The following is a 13,607-nucleotide window of genomic DNA, read 5'->3' as shown; positions in this document are numbered from 1 at the left end:
TAAGTGCACATAGTACAAAGCGCAAGTACTGACACAAGAATCCCAGTTCAAGTCCCCAGCTCCCCACCTGCAGAGGGGGATCGCTTTACAGGCGGTGAAGCAGGGTTGCAGGTGTCTGTCTTTCTCTCCTCCTCTCTATCTTCCCTCCCCCCTTAACTTCTCTGTCCTATCTAAAAAAAAAAAAAAAAAAAAAAGGCCTCCAGGAGCAGTGGATTCACAATGCAGGCACCAAGCCCCAATAACCCTAGAGGCAAAAAAAAAAAAAAAAAAGCCTGGACTCAGAAGTTGAAAAACAAATTCAAAAGAGAAAACACAAGTAGAATCTGAACTGGAGTTGGTGTATTGCACCAAAGTAAAAGACTCTGGGGTGGGTGGAGGGGAGAGTACAGGTCCAAAAAGGATGACAGAAGACCTAGTGGGAGTTGTATTGTTATATGGAAAACTGGGGAATGTTGTGCATATACAAACTATTGTATTACTGCTGAATGTAAAGCATTAATTCCCCAACAAAGAAATAAAAAAAATAGCCTGAAGCAGTGAGACTGTGCAAGACCCCAGTCACACACAGAAGCACAGGTTTATTTACAAGAGAATGAGAAGCAGGGCATTTGCCATTGGGGTGGAACTCAGACTCTACATATGGGCAACCTGTGAATGCAGAAGAGGGGGGCCCTGGGTGCTCTACTCCAGGAGTCAGCAAGGGTCCTTGTCTCTCTGCACCCCCATGCAGCCTTCACTGATGTGCTCTGTCTGCCATCCTTGCCCCTCATCTAGGCTCTGGGGTGCTCTACATTAAAGTGGGGAGAAGATGGGCAGAGAAGTAGCTCACCCAGCAGAGTGCATACCTTACCATGTTTGAGGCCCCTGGTTCAAGCCCTGGCACCATATGCCAGGCAGGGTGCTCAGCAGAGCTGTTATACATGCTTGAAACCCTGGCTTTGTTCCTAGCACTGGTTTTCCCTCTAAGCTTTCAGAGATATCCAGTAACATTTCCCTCTCTTTTGAAAATATTTACTTATTAATTCATTTGTAGGACAGAGAGCAATTGAGAAGGGAAAGAGAGAGATAAAGAAAGAGAGACAAACACCTGTAGTACTGTCTTATCAACTCTAAAGCTTCCCCATGTAGGTTGGAACTGGGGGTTTGAACCTGGGTCTTTGCATACTCAGCCAGGTGCACCACTGCTCATCCCTCCCCTGCCCCCTTAAGTGCTGCTTGGGGTGGAATGGACTGTTTTCACAACCTTCCCTCTCAGGGCCTCTGGGCTACGAATCATAGAAAACTGTGTTTGATATCGAAGTTTAAATCACTGAAGCTCACTCCCAGTCTGTGTGTGGCTGCAGTTGTTACTCTGAGTGCCTGGTCTGTTTGGAGTTGAACCTGTGATAGGGGTGACATCTGGATCTAGTCCTCCCTTTCCCCAAAATGGCTTCCCATGTATTACACAGTTGATTTAGGTCTGAAGAGAACAACTCCCATGCATGATACAGGAGGTGCAGTAGCTCGGGCTACTGGGGCAGAGCTGTATTTCAGTCTCATTCTAAATGTCCTCATCATTTCCATCTTGTCTCTCCATGCATCATTGTTGCCCATCTTTTAATGCTTATTTACTCTTTACCTTTATTTATTTGATAGAATCAGCCAGAAATTGAAAGAAGGGGGAGACAAGGAGAAGGCCAAGAGACACCTGCGGCCCTGCTTCACCACTTGTGAAGCTTTCCCTTGCAATGAAGACTAGGGGGCTTGAACCCTGGTCTTTGTGCTTTGTAACATATGCACTCAACCAGGTGTGCCACCACCCAACCCCTGTGTTGCCCATTTTAAATCACAGAAGTGTGATTTAATCACTGAAGTGTGTGTGTGTGTGTCTTGAATTCTTGTTAAAGCTAGTTCTCTCAAGATACATACCAGGTGATCTGACTCATAGGTGAAACTGAAGAAACAAGAAGGGGGAGGCAAAAACCAGGGGGAACTTGGACTAGATATGGTCGGTTGCAGCAAGGCCAAGGATGAGGAGTGGGGAGCTAGTGGTGAGAGAGTGTTGGTGACCCAGTGCATAATGGTAGAAGAGGACCCTAAGTATTATAAAATCAACATGTGGCTTCATCTAAGGTTAAACAAATGAGAGATTTATTTATAAAAATCACCATAAGTGAGAGGAAAAATCTAACTAAGAGAAACGGCAGAAGTCCTTCAACTAGCTAGCTACCAAACATGACACTAAACATGAAAAGGTCAGGAGGAAGATTAATCAGGAGCTATACCAGCAGAATGCCGTGAAGATGTTCCAAAAAAGGGCCTGAGCTGCTCCAGGTCCTTGCTTATATAATAGTCTCTTGTACCCACAATCCCTTGTGAGTTTGTGTCATAGTGTGCTCCATGGTCAGGCTGACATCAGCTGTGCACTACGTCCAAGTTCCTGTTGTGAGCCAGTGTGCTGTGTCACAACACCTAAGTTAGTGGCAGGGTTGGTTTGTAGACACTTATCACAGAAGCATGAGAAATTGTACCCATGTGATGATTGTCTAGTAATGCATTATTTCCCTAATAAAACTTTTTTTTTTTTTTGCCTCCAGGGTTATTGCTGGGGATCGGTGCCTGCACCATGAATCCATGGCTTCTGGAGGCTATTTTTTGCCCTTTTATTGCCCTTGTTGTTTTTATCATTGTTGTGGTTATTATTATTGTTGTTGTTATTGATGTCATTGTTGTTGGATAGTACAGAGAAATTGAGAGAGATGGGGAAGACAGAGAGCAGGAAAGAAAGAGACCTGCAGACCTGCTTCACTGCTTGTGAAGCAATCTCCCTGCTAGTGGGGAGCTGGGGGCTTGAACCGGGATTCTTATGTGCGCTTAACCCGCTGCGCTACTGCCCGACCCCCAATAAAACATTTCTAAAGAAGCTATTTATTTTCTTCCACTATTTTTTTCTTTTCCAGCATTTTAATCTTATTTTTTCCATATGGACTTTGGTCAACTTGTCTCCCTTCAAAAAACTCGCTTGCTTGGGCTGGCAAAATAGCTCCTTTGTATAGTGAGCTGTTTTGCCATGTGCACAGCTCAAGTCTGAGCCCTGTCCCAGTGCACTGGAGGAAGCTTCAGTGCTGTGGTGTCCCCCACCTCTCTCTATCTCAATCTCTCTCTCAGTCCCTCCCTCCTTTCTATCTAAAAAGATAGCTTGCTGATATTTTTATTGTACTTGCACTGAGCTGACAAATTAGCTTAGGTAGAAGTGACATCTTTCTAATGCTGACATTAGACATAAAAATAGACAGGCAGGCAGAAGGCACACATGTAAAGATGAAGACATGGATTGGGCAGTAAGATCGCTCCCTTGAATAGTGTGCTGCTTTGCCTTGTGTATGACCCAGGTTGGAGCCCAGCCCCACTGCATCGAAGGAAGCCTCAGTACTGTGGTCTTTTACCCTCTCCCTCTGCCTCTCTGCCTCTCTGCCTCTCTGCCTCTCTGCCTCTCTGCCTCTCTGCCTCTATCTTAGAATAAATGAAGACACAGATCAAGGTATAGTTTCTAAAAGCCAAGAAACACCAAGAATTGCCAATAAATGAACAGAAGGTGGGGAGAGAGGTAGAGGATACAGAAGATACTCTCACTTCTCATCTCGTCTCTCACCCCCAGAGGGACCCAACCCTGATAGCAACTTGTTCCTGGATTCTAGTATCCAGAAGAGTGAGCCCATCCATTTGTCATATCCCCTAGTTCCTGCTGCTTTCTAATGGTGGTGGCTCCAGCCAGGAGCCCAATGCAAGGCATAGTTTTCTGGATGTGCATTCATTGCCATCTTGGACACAGGCCTACTTGGCTATCAGTGCTTCTTCATAATGTCTACAGGAAACGAACAAAATAGAAGCAGTGTTCGAGAGGGGACTGAGATAGGACAACCCAAAGGGCTCTTTCTCCTCCATGGCGTTGTCCCAGCTGACCCCTCCCCTCTACCCGCAGGCTCTGAATTCTCTAGAAGGTTCTGTGGGCAACCAATTCAAGCCTTCAACTAGTGACCTCAGGTCCTTTAAAATTTTGGGCCAGAGAAATAGTTCACTTGGATAGTGTATGATGTAATAATGATTCATTTTAAAGTATAAAATATCAAAGGAAGGCACGTTTTTTTGAGAGGCACATGTTATTTTAGTGTCCCCCTTCCCCCGTGCCTAAGCCATGATGTGAACTTAAGCAAAAAGCTTATCTTACAAGAAAACCACTCCCCCCCCCATCTAGCTACTTAACCTCAGATCAGGAGACAGAGACCCTGTCTAGCAGTAACTAAGTAACTAAGGAATGAGGAAGTATGTGTTAAAACTACTCAGGCCTGGATCACTAACCTAAAAGGAAAGATTTTTTTATATTGATAGGCACTATTGGGACCAGATTATAAACTCCATTAATAAAGAGGCAATGAGGAAACTGGAGGAGGGATTTTCACATTAGGGTATAAATGTTTGTTGGTGCCAACATGGCTGATTCAGGTTGGGTGGTACCCAATTCTGAAGAATCAAATAAATGTCTCACTTCCTTTAAGTTTCCAGAGTCCATTCTTATGTGAACAGGTTGAATTATTTCTAACACATGTTGTTTTTCCATGTGTACAACCAAGGTTCAAGTCCAGCCCCTACCACATTTAAGGAAGTTTAGGTGCAGGTGCGGTGGTGTCTCTCTCTATCTCTTTCCCCCACATTCCCTCACTCCCTCTCCCTCTGTGTCTCTATGAGAGAGAGAGAGAGAGCTAGATAGGAGGGGGAAGGGTGAGTATGTAGTGTTTCACCTACAAAGCCCTGTTTCAGACAGGAGCTAGGCACAATTATTTTCTGACCCAAGGCAGAGAATTTGTCTCTAGGGTTCTGGTGGGACAGAGGTTCAGAGTCCAACAGACCTGGACAGAAGTTAGTGGGTTGGTTCTGGGTATAGAATGATCCTCTAGTGAGAGCAGAACAGCAGTTTTCCAGCAGAAGGCACCACAGAGCCCCACCTTGGGGAACCATGGAAGGAATGGTGACTGGGGTGGGGGAGTGTTAATACTCCCCCAGCTCCATGGGTGTCCTAAGTGTGCAGTCCAGGGCGTCCCTATGGGATTCAGTTCCTATTTTGCAAAATGAGGCAGGGAACCCCTGCTGGGGTGGCCTAGAAGAGTGAATGAAAACCATCATCCCCAGCAGCAGTGATGGAGCCAGAGCCTCATTGCAGACCAGCTCTTATTGGCTAGTGAGGAATCCTTCCCAACAAGAACAGGGCCATGATTTTTGCATCTTCCCAAACACAGATAGCTTTGACTAAATGAAATCTACAATGTTTTTTGGTTTTTAAACAAGATGCTATATATCTATATATTGGTGGTGGTGGTGGTGGGGGGGTGATGATAAGCACACATGATGCTTGGTGCCAGGCTAGCTTCGCGGGCGGAGACAGACGACCAGGGACTCATGGCTGAGCTGTATGCAGTATCTCTTTATTCATGTGAAACACAGCACAATCTAAGCCAAGCTAAACTAAACTAAACTAATCACAATCCTGTCCTTATATATATATACTTGCCAAGTCGGTTGTAAACAGGATGTGACATAGAGAGGGTGGAGCAAAAAGAGATTGGTGAAATACAGGGTGTGACAAGGAGAGGGGGTGGAACAAAAAGACATCATGAACCAGTGGGGATTAAACCAATGCCCTGGAGACAGGGTGGTGCTTAGTTAACAGTGGTTATGTAAATAGAATACAGTGTTAAGCGGGGGGATTAAACCAATGACACAGGAGGGGTTTTAGAAGCAGAACCTCATGCACACCAGGCCTTGTGCTTTGTCACTGAGCCACTTGTCAGTTCACCAAGGGATGCTCCTGAAGCTATGTAAGGGGCTTCACGTGGTGATGTAAAATACTCTCATACCTGAGACTCTGAGGTCCCAGGTTCAGTCCCTAGCACCTCCGCAAGCCAGAGATGAGCAGTGCTCTTTCTATATATGCCTCTCTCATTACAGTTTAAAATATTTTTATTTATTATAATTTTTAAAAATATTTTTTATTATCTTTATTACATAGAGACAGCCAGAAATTGAGAGGAGGGGAGACAGACAGGGAGAGAGACAGAGAGACAAATGCAGCCCTGCTTCACCACTTGTAAAGCTTTCCCCCTGCAGGTGGGAACCAGGGGCTTGAACCCGGATCGTTGTGCACTGTAATATGTGCGCTCAACCAGGTGCGCTACCACCCAGCCCTTTCATTATAATTTTTTAAAAGGGAATATGTGCTTAAAAGAAAGGGAGAGAGAGAGAAAGAAAAAGCTGTTAAGAGATAATCCTTTAGTTCATTAAAAAATATCAGAAACTAATCTTTTTATTGTGAAGGAACATGCGTGTTATTCCCTTGAATGTAAACTGCCTCTGGGAGGACACAGGCCTCGTCTAGAGCAAATCTTTCTTCTTATTAAACTTGGAGTTCATTTCGCAGCAAGGACTGTTCCCCTCCCCAGAGCTGAGGTCTGTGGAAGCACAGGCTGTGTGCTGGGAGAAATAACTTTCCAGAACAGCGTCTGATCAGCACAAAGAGGCTGAGGCTGGGGAGTAGAGAGCAGGTGAGCGGGGCTGCGGAGTGGGGCACAGGTGGAGTGAGTGGGGGGCAGGAGTGACCTGATGGAGACGGGGCGAGGTAGACTGAGGTGCAGTCCTGGGACTTTGTTGTGTTGAGTGGCAGGTCCTAGTTGGATATATCACAGACTTTGCTGTCTCAGTAGGAGACGCCGATGGGGCAGGTGCTGTACTACAATACTTCTGGGGAGTCTGGGGCCAGGCGGTGAATGAAATCTGTGGAGCCCCGATTGTCACTGGCACAGAAAGCGAACACACACGGCCAACTCATGACAGGGCTGAGAGTGAGTTTGCGCAGCGGCGTGACCACGCCCAGTACGCCGCAGGTCCCGCCCGCAGCGTTGCTGGCCCCACCCGCCAAGGCCCCACCGGTGGCCTTAGTAGGCGGGGCGGCGGGAGTAGCAGCGAGCTCGTCTGGGCCGCGCTGCCTCGCAGCGGTCTGGACCAGGTTGCTCTCTGAGCCCGGGGCGTCCGGGCAGGTAGGAGGCGCTGCGGGAGGGAAGCGTGTGGGCAGAGCACCTGAGAGTGTGGCCGTGCGTCTGTGTGTGCGCACTAGCTAGCAGGAGGTGAGTGCTTCCTGCAGGCTGGGGGAGGGGGTGCGGGGACATCCAGGAGGGCTTGCAACCCACCCCGCGACCAGGGCCTCTCTCCATCCTCTCCGGAGTGTCTGGCGGCTCCCACGCCCTGAAGCTGGGGTTAAGTGCCCTTTTTTATCGCACCCCCCCTTCCTGCTCTTGCCCACCCTACCCCCTCTGGCTTCCTGGGAGTCCCCCACCCCCATCCCTGGAGGCCTGAGAGAGGTGGCTCTGCCTGGCTTCCTTGCTTCTGGACCCTCCTAGGGTTTCCTGGGCTGCTGGGCTGGAGTATAGGGCCAAGGTATGGGGATCTAGCAGAGACTGAGGGTCTCTGATCCTCACTCTGCAGTGTCAGGGGGTCTGGGGAGATTGTCCTGAGCTGCAGAGATGATGTCTAGTGCTCCCTGCCTTCATTTCATGTGGAGTGTTCAGCCTCAGACTCCACAGTCATGAACAGAATTGGGGTCCTGAGGAGTGAGGTCAGCGACCCTCTTTCTCACACCTGCAGAGGCAGAATTTGAATCAGGGTTGAACCTGGCTGTCAACCTGCATCACCCCCTGTCCCCCCAATTCCTAGCATTCCAGATGGGGAGGAATCAGGGCTGGCTTCCTGGAAGAGAGAGCTTTGAGAGTGGACTCAGCCTGTGAGTCTGAGACCTAGGGCAAATACTATTTCCCCCAGGTACATTGGGTGCTAGCTTCAGTCTGGGTGCAGCTGCTGGGTGGGGAAGAGTGGGCCGGCCACTGCTGCCTTAGACTAGACAGAGTTGCGTGTCAGGGTGCAGGGCAGGGGCAGGGAGAGCCAGCAGCCACTGTCCAGAGTGGTACCCAGTGCCAGGCACCCAAACTAGGATGAACTGAGGAGCCCAGAAGAGTTCCTGAAGGTGCATTATTGCTGGCTTGGAGGATGGAGAGTTCAGTGGGTGGAAAGAAAGGGCAGGGCACTCCCCAAAGGCTAACCTAGGCCATTACATTAATAGTGGCCAAAATCCTATCACTAAGTCCTTTCTTCCCTTGGGGCAGCTTTGGAAGAAGGGCAGATGGAAATGGGGTCTCTGCCAGTGATCCTAAGGGAGCCCCCCTCTTAGCTGCAGTGGAGGGCAGGGACTAAGACCCCCAACACACACACACACACACACACACACACACACACACACACACACACACACACACACACACCTTCTAGTGCATAGGCTGAGTTATGGGCCCCGCCCAGTGTGGCTCACCACTAGTGCCCCTCTCTGAAGTCTGTCTGCAGCTGGGTTTCTCCCCTGGCCCCTGCCTGTACCTTCTCCCCGCTTCCCTGCATCTCTGTGCCCCAAGTAGTGTTCAGATCCAGGAACACTACTTCAGGAAGCGGGCCAGAAGGCTGGGACCCAGATTTGGTGAGCTTTGCGTGTTTGCTTCTCCAGAGACTTGTCTCTGGGGGTGCCCAGCCTTTCCTTTGTTGGACTGCAGGGTGCTGGTGGCTGAGGCTCTGGTGGCAAGGGGATGTGGGCTGTGACTTTCTATCAGATGGGGCCTGTGGTCAACTCTGGCAACCAATATGACACCCTGACCATAGGGGCCCAGCTGACTGCTGCTGGCCACAACAGGTGGAATGTGGCCAAGAGCCTGCTGGTGTAGCTACTGCTAGACTTGCAGGGTAATATATAGTGACCAAGACCTGAGCTTGGGAATGACTTTGCTTTACTTTGTTGCAATTCACTGAGGAAAAACTTCCTTGAGCAGAGAAGGTGTGAAGTAGGCTCCAATCCACACCGAACATTAGGGACAGTGTCCCTTTCTTGTTGCTACTGTAGCAGCTTAGTAGAGGCCTGGTGGCTTAAGGGACACAGTTCAATGTGTTGTCTTACAGGTTTGAGAGTCTGACATCTGGGAGAGTCTTGAGAGGCTGGTCCCAGGCTGCAGGGAGAAGGTATCCCTTCCCTTCCCTTCCAGCTCTTGGGGGCTGCAGTGTTCTGTTCGCCTCATCCCCATACCTGCTCTGTCATTGCATGTACTATTCTCAGGGATCTCCTCCAGACATCCAAAGCCACTGACTTCCCCCATGAGATCACTCAGCCACACCCACAGCTCATCCTCAGAGACCTTGCTCAGATGTTTCCTTTACCATAAAGCCCTCCTGCCCTGCTGGAGTGAATCTTACCACTTTGAGAGTAGATCTCTCAGCTTCCTCTTAGGGTCTGGATGCCTCCTCCTCCATACTGGCCACCAAGCCTCACTTCTGCTGCTTCCCTCAGCCAGACACAGAAAGGACACAGGTCATTGACCTTTCTCACGTCATGGGCCAGCAGGGTTGAACTCTTGAGAACACCTCTTCCCTCCCTGGACCCCTGGCCCTTCATGGTACAACTAGAGCAGCACAGCTTACTCCTGCATTTATCCAAGAGCATGACCTGGGAGTCTGAACTCAGTTTCCCTTTTTGAGAAACAAGTACCCGGGCTGCCTCTGCAGGCAAGGAAGCAGGTAAAGTGGGTGCCCTGGTGCCACACACTGCAAATGGGAAAACAGCAAGAAGCCTCCCACTTTGCCATGGTTCAGTGGTGAGAGAGCCCACAGATCAGAGAGGTGGGCATTCACTTGGGAACACATAGCACAGCAGAAGTACTCATTTTAGTAACTGACCCGGTGCCATTTCAGTGGTGTCCCCAGTGGAACAGGACTAGTATTAGGGTCCCCTTTATCACCACTACATCCCCTACCCTAGCACGTGTCTAAGGCAGATGACATCTATTCTGGTCACTCAGCTACACACTGGCCATCTGTCTTAGGCTGCTGCCCCCTGCCCCCCTATCTCCAACAGCCAGTGCCTCCCCACCCTGCTGCTTACTGGTCTGGCCTGATGCCCCCTCCCGTGTCTCCCTGTCTGCAGCTAGGAAAGACAATGATAAGGGAGGCAGCAAGAAGAAAGACAGGATCTCCCGGCCCCACTGCCAGGCAGGGTGACTCACAGGCTTGGCACCGCACCCCAGCTCTGCTGTCCAGAAGCCGGAACCCCCGGGAGCCCATCCTAGCTCCCCCTCCTGACCTGTGCTTTTTCCTCTCATCCCTGAGTGCACGGTGAGGGGGATACTGGATCCTGGGGCATCACACACACAACCCCCCCCATAGTACAGACACACCCCAAGCATATCATTGGCTGGTGGCTGGTGGGATGTAGAGGAAAGTGGGGTAAACAAACTGGCAAAACTTAGACAGAAATGGGCATCAAGTTGTGTGTGGGAGGAGATAGTTCAGCTGGTAGAAAGCAGTATTGACATGCCTGAGGCACCAGTTGGATTTCTGATGCTTCGTGTCCCAGATTGGTACTTAGGTTCTCCTGTCTCTTCCCCAGCCTCTCCTTTTCTCATGTGAAATTAATCACGTAAATCTTTAAAAACCAAACCAATACTCAGGCAGTCATCAAACTCTGAGGCTTGGGCTGGTGAGATAGCTCACTTGGATAGTGCACTGCTTTGCCATGTGTGTGACCTCAGCTCAGATCTAGCCCTCACTGTGTTGGAAGAAGTTTTGGTGTTGTGGTTGCTTTCACTCTGTCTCATTCTACTTCTCTGCACTCTTTCTTTCTTTCTTTTTTTAAAATTTATTTCTTTATTGGGGAATTAATGTTTTACATTCAACAGTAAATACAATAGTTTGTACATGCATAACATTCCCCAGTTTCCCATTTAACAACACAACCCCCACTATGTCATTTATCATCCTTCATGGACCTGTATTCTCCCCACCCACCCACCCCAGAGTCTTTTACTTGGGGGCAATATGCCAATTCCATTTCAGGTTCTACTTGTGTTTTCTTTTCTGATCTTGTTTTTCAACTTCTGCCTGAGAGTGAGATCATCCCATATTCAGCCTTCTGTTTCTGACTTATTTCACTCAACATGATTTTTTCAAGGTCCATCCAAGATCGGCTGAAAACGGTGAAGTCACCATTTTTTACAGCTGAATAGTATTCCATTGTGTATATATACCACAACTTGCCCAGCCACTCATCTGTTGTTGGACACCTGGGTTGCTTCCAGGTTTTGGCTATTACAAATTGTGCTGCCAAAAACATATGTGTACACAGATCTTTTTGGATGGATGTGTTGAGTTCCTTAGGATATATCCCCAGGAGAGGAATTGCAGGATCATAGGGTAGGTCCATTTCTAGCCTTCTGAGAGTTCTCCAGACTGTTCTCCACAGAGGTTGGACCAATTTGCATTCCCACCAGCAGTGCAGGAGGGTTCCTTTGACCCCACACCCTCTCTAGCATTTGCTGCTGTTACCTTTTCTGATGTATGACATTCTCACAGGAGTGAAGTGATATCTCATTGTTGTCTTGATTTGCATTTCTCTGACAATCAGAGACTTGGAGAATTTTTTCATGTGTTCTCAGCCTTTTGGATCTCTTCTGTGGTGAATATTCTGTCCAAGTCCTCCCCCCATTGTTGTCTTGTTGTTGAGCCTGGCAAGCTCTTTATATAAGTTGGTTATTAAACTCTTATCTGATGTATGGCATGTAAAGGTTGTCTCCCATTCTGTGAGGGGTCTCTTGGTTTGAGTAGTGGTTTCTTTTGCTGTGAAGAAGCTTTTTAATTTGATATAGTCCCATAGGTTTATACTTGCCTTACTCTTCTTTGTAACTGGATTTGTTTCATTGAAAATGTCTTTAAAATTTATGTGGAAAAGAGTTCTACCAATATTTTCCTCTAAGTATTTGATAGTTTGTGGTCTAACATCCAAGTCCTTGATCCACTTGGAATTTACTTTTGTATTTGGTGAAATACAGTGATTCAGTTTCATTATTCTGCATGTTTCAACCCATTGTTTCCAACACCATTTGTTGAAGAGACTCTTTTCCCCATTGAATAGTCTGGGCCCCTTTGTCAAAGATTAGATGTCCATACGTGTGGGGCCTCATTTCTAGGCTCTCAATTCTATTCCACTGGTCAGTGAGTCTATTCATGTTCCAGTACCAAGCAGTTTTGATGACGGCGGCCCTATAATATAGTTTGAGATCTGGGAGTTCCTTCCTTCCTTCCTTCCTTCCTTCCTTCCTTCCTTCCTTCCTTCCTTCCTTCCTTCCTTCCTCCTGGGTTATTGCTGGGGCTCAGTGCCTGCACTGCTCCTGGTGGCTATCTTTTTCCTTTTGTTGCCTTTGTTGTTTATCATTGTTGTTTTGTTGTTGTTATTGCTGTTGGATAGGACAGAGAGAAATTGAGAGAGGACAGGAAAATGGGGTGTGGGGTGGGGGAGGGAAAGATAGACATCTGCAGACCTGCTTCACTGCTTGTGAAGCAACCCCCCTGTAGGTGGGGAGCGGGGGCTGGAACCGGGATCCTTATGCCTGTCCTTGAGGTCTGTGCCACATGTGCTTAATTTGCTGCGCTACCGCCCTGGCCCCTCTGCACTCTTTCTTCCTCTCTGTCTCTAAGTTAAAAAGAAAAACAGCTAATCCTGAGGTTCTATTGGGGGGGTCCCTCTTTGGCATCTGGTCTCTTCCCCCGACTCGGTTTTTCCCCAGGTCACTATCTCAGCAACTGTTCTCTGCCTTTTCACCTGGTTTCTGCCCTCTCTCTGGCTGCCCATTCCGCCCTTAGCTAGAGCCCGCAGAGCTGGTCCCCACAACTTCACCCCTGCTCCCTCCCCAGGAAGCTCCCTCTGCCACAGTCCTGCCTGCCCCCCTACCCAACCCACCTGTCCCTGCTGATCAGACCTGGCCAGGCCTCACCTACCAGAGCCACCACCATTCTCCCGGCCTTATAATGCCCCTGCCACGTACTTTACTGTTGGGCCCATTCTGCATGTCCATGGGTCTGTGTGTCTGGGACCCTCCTTCTCACCCATTGGAGTCGCTCTCAGCACAGACAGACATTGGGACTTGACGGTCCCCAGGCTAGAACCCCCTGATGCCTGGTCCTTCTCAGTGTGTGTTTGTGTGTGTGTGTGTGGGGGGGTGCTGCCTGCAGTGGGGTGCAGCTGGGGACAAGCAAAAGGGGCTTGTATCATAGGTTGTAGGCCTGCCACACCCCTGCTCTGCTCCATCTCCTTCCTCAATAATATGATGACCCCCACCCCACCCCACCAAATCCCAGACCACCTTTCTCAAGCTGGCAGCTGGCACCTATTTTCAGAGGCAGAAAAGACCTTGAGGTGTGTGCCCAGACCCTTCCCAGGGCCAATAGCTTATTTAACTTATATATATGTATATGAAGGAGGAGAGGGAGAGAGAACCAGAGCATCACCCTGGCACATGCAATACCAGGGATCAAACTCAGGATCTTATGTTGAAAAGTCAAAGGTTAGTTTTATCTATTGCCCCACCTCCCAGGCCAGAGGGCCATTGGCTTTTAAAGAAAATTGGTCACTGAAGCAGACCTGACCTGCAGGGCAGAGCATGAATAATCTCACAGTGAATTTCCAGAGTGACCACACCCATAGCCACCACCCAGATCCA

The sequence above is a fragment of the Erinaceus europaeus genome, chromosome 17 (genome assembly GCF_950295315.1).
Source record: "Erinaceus europaeus chromosome 17, mEriEur2.1, whole genome shotgun sequence".
Classification (NCBI taxonomy): Eukaryota; Metazoa; Chordata; class Mammalia; order Eulipotyphla; family Erinaceidae; genus Erinaceus; species Erinaceus europaeus.
This window is presented reverse-complemented; position numbering follows the sequence as displayed.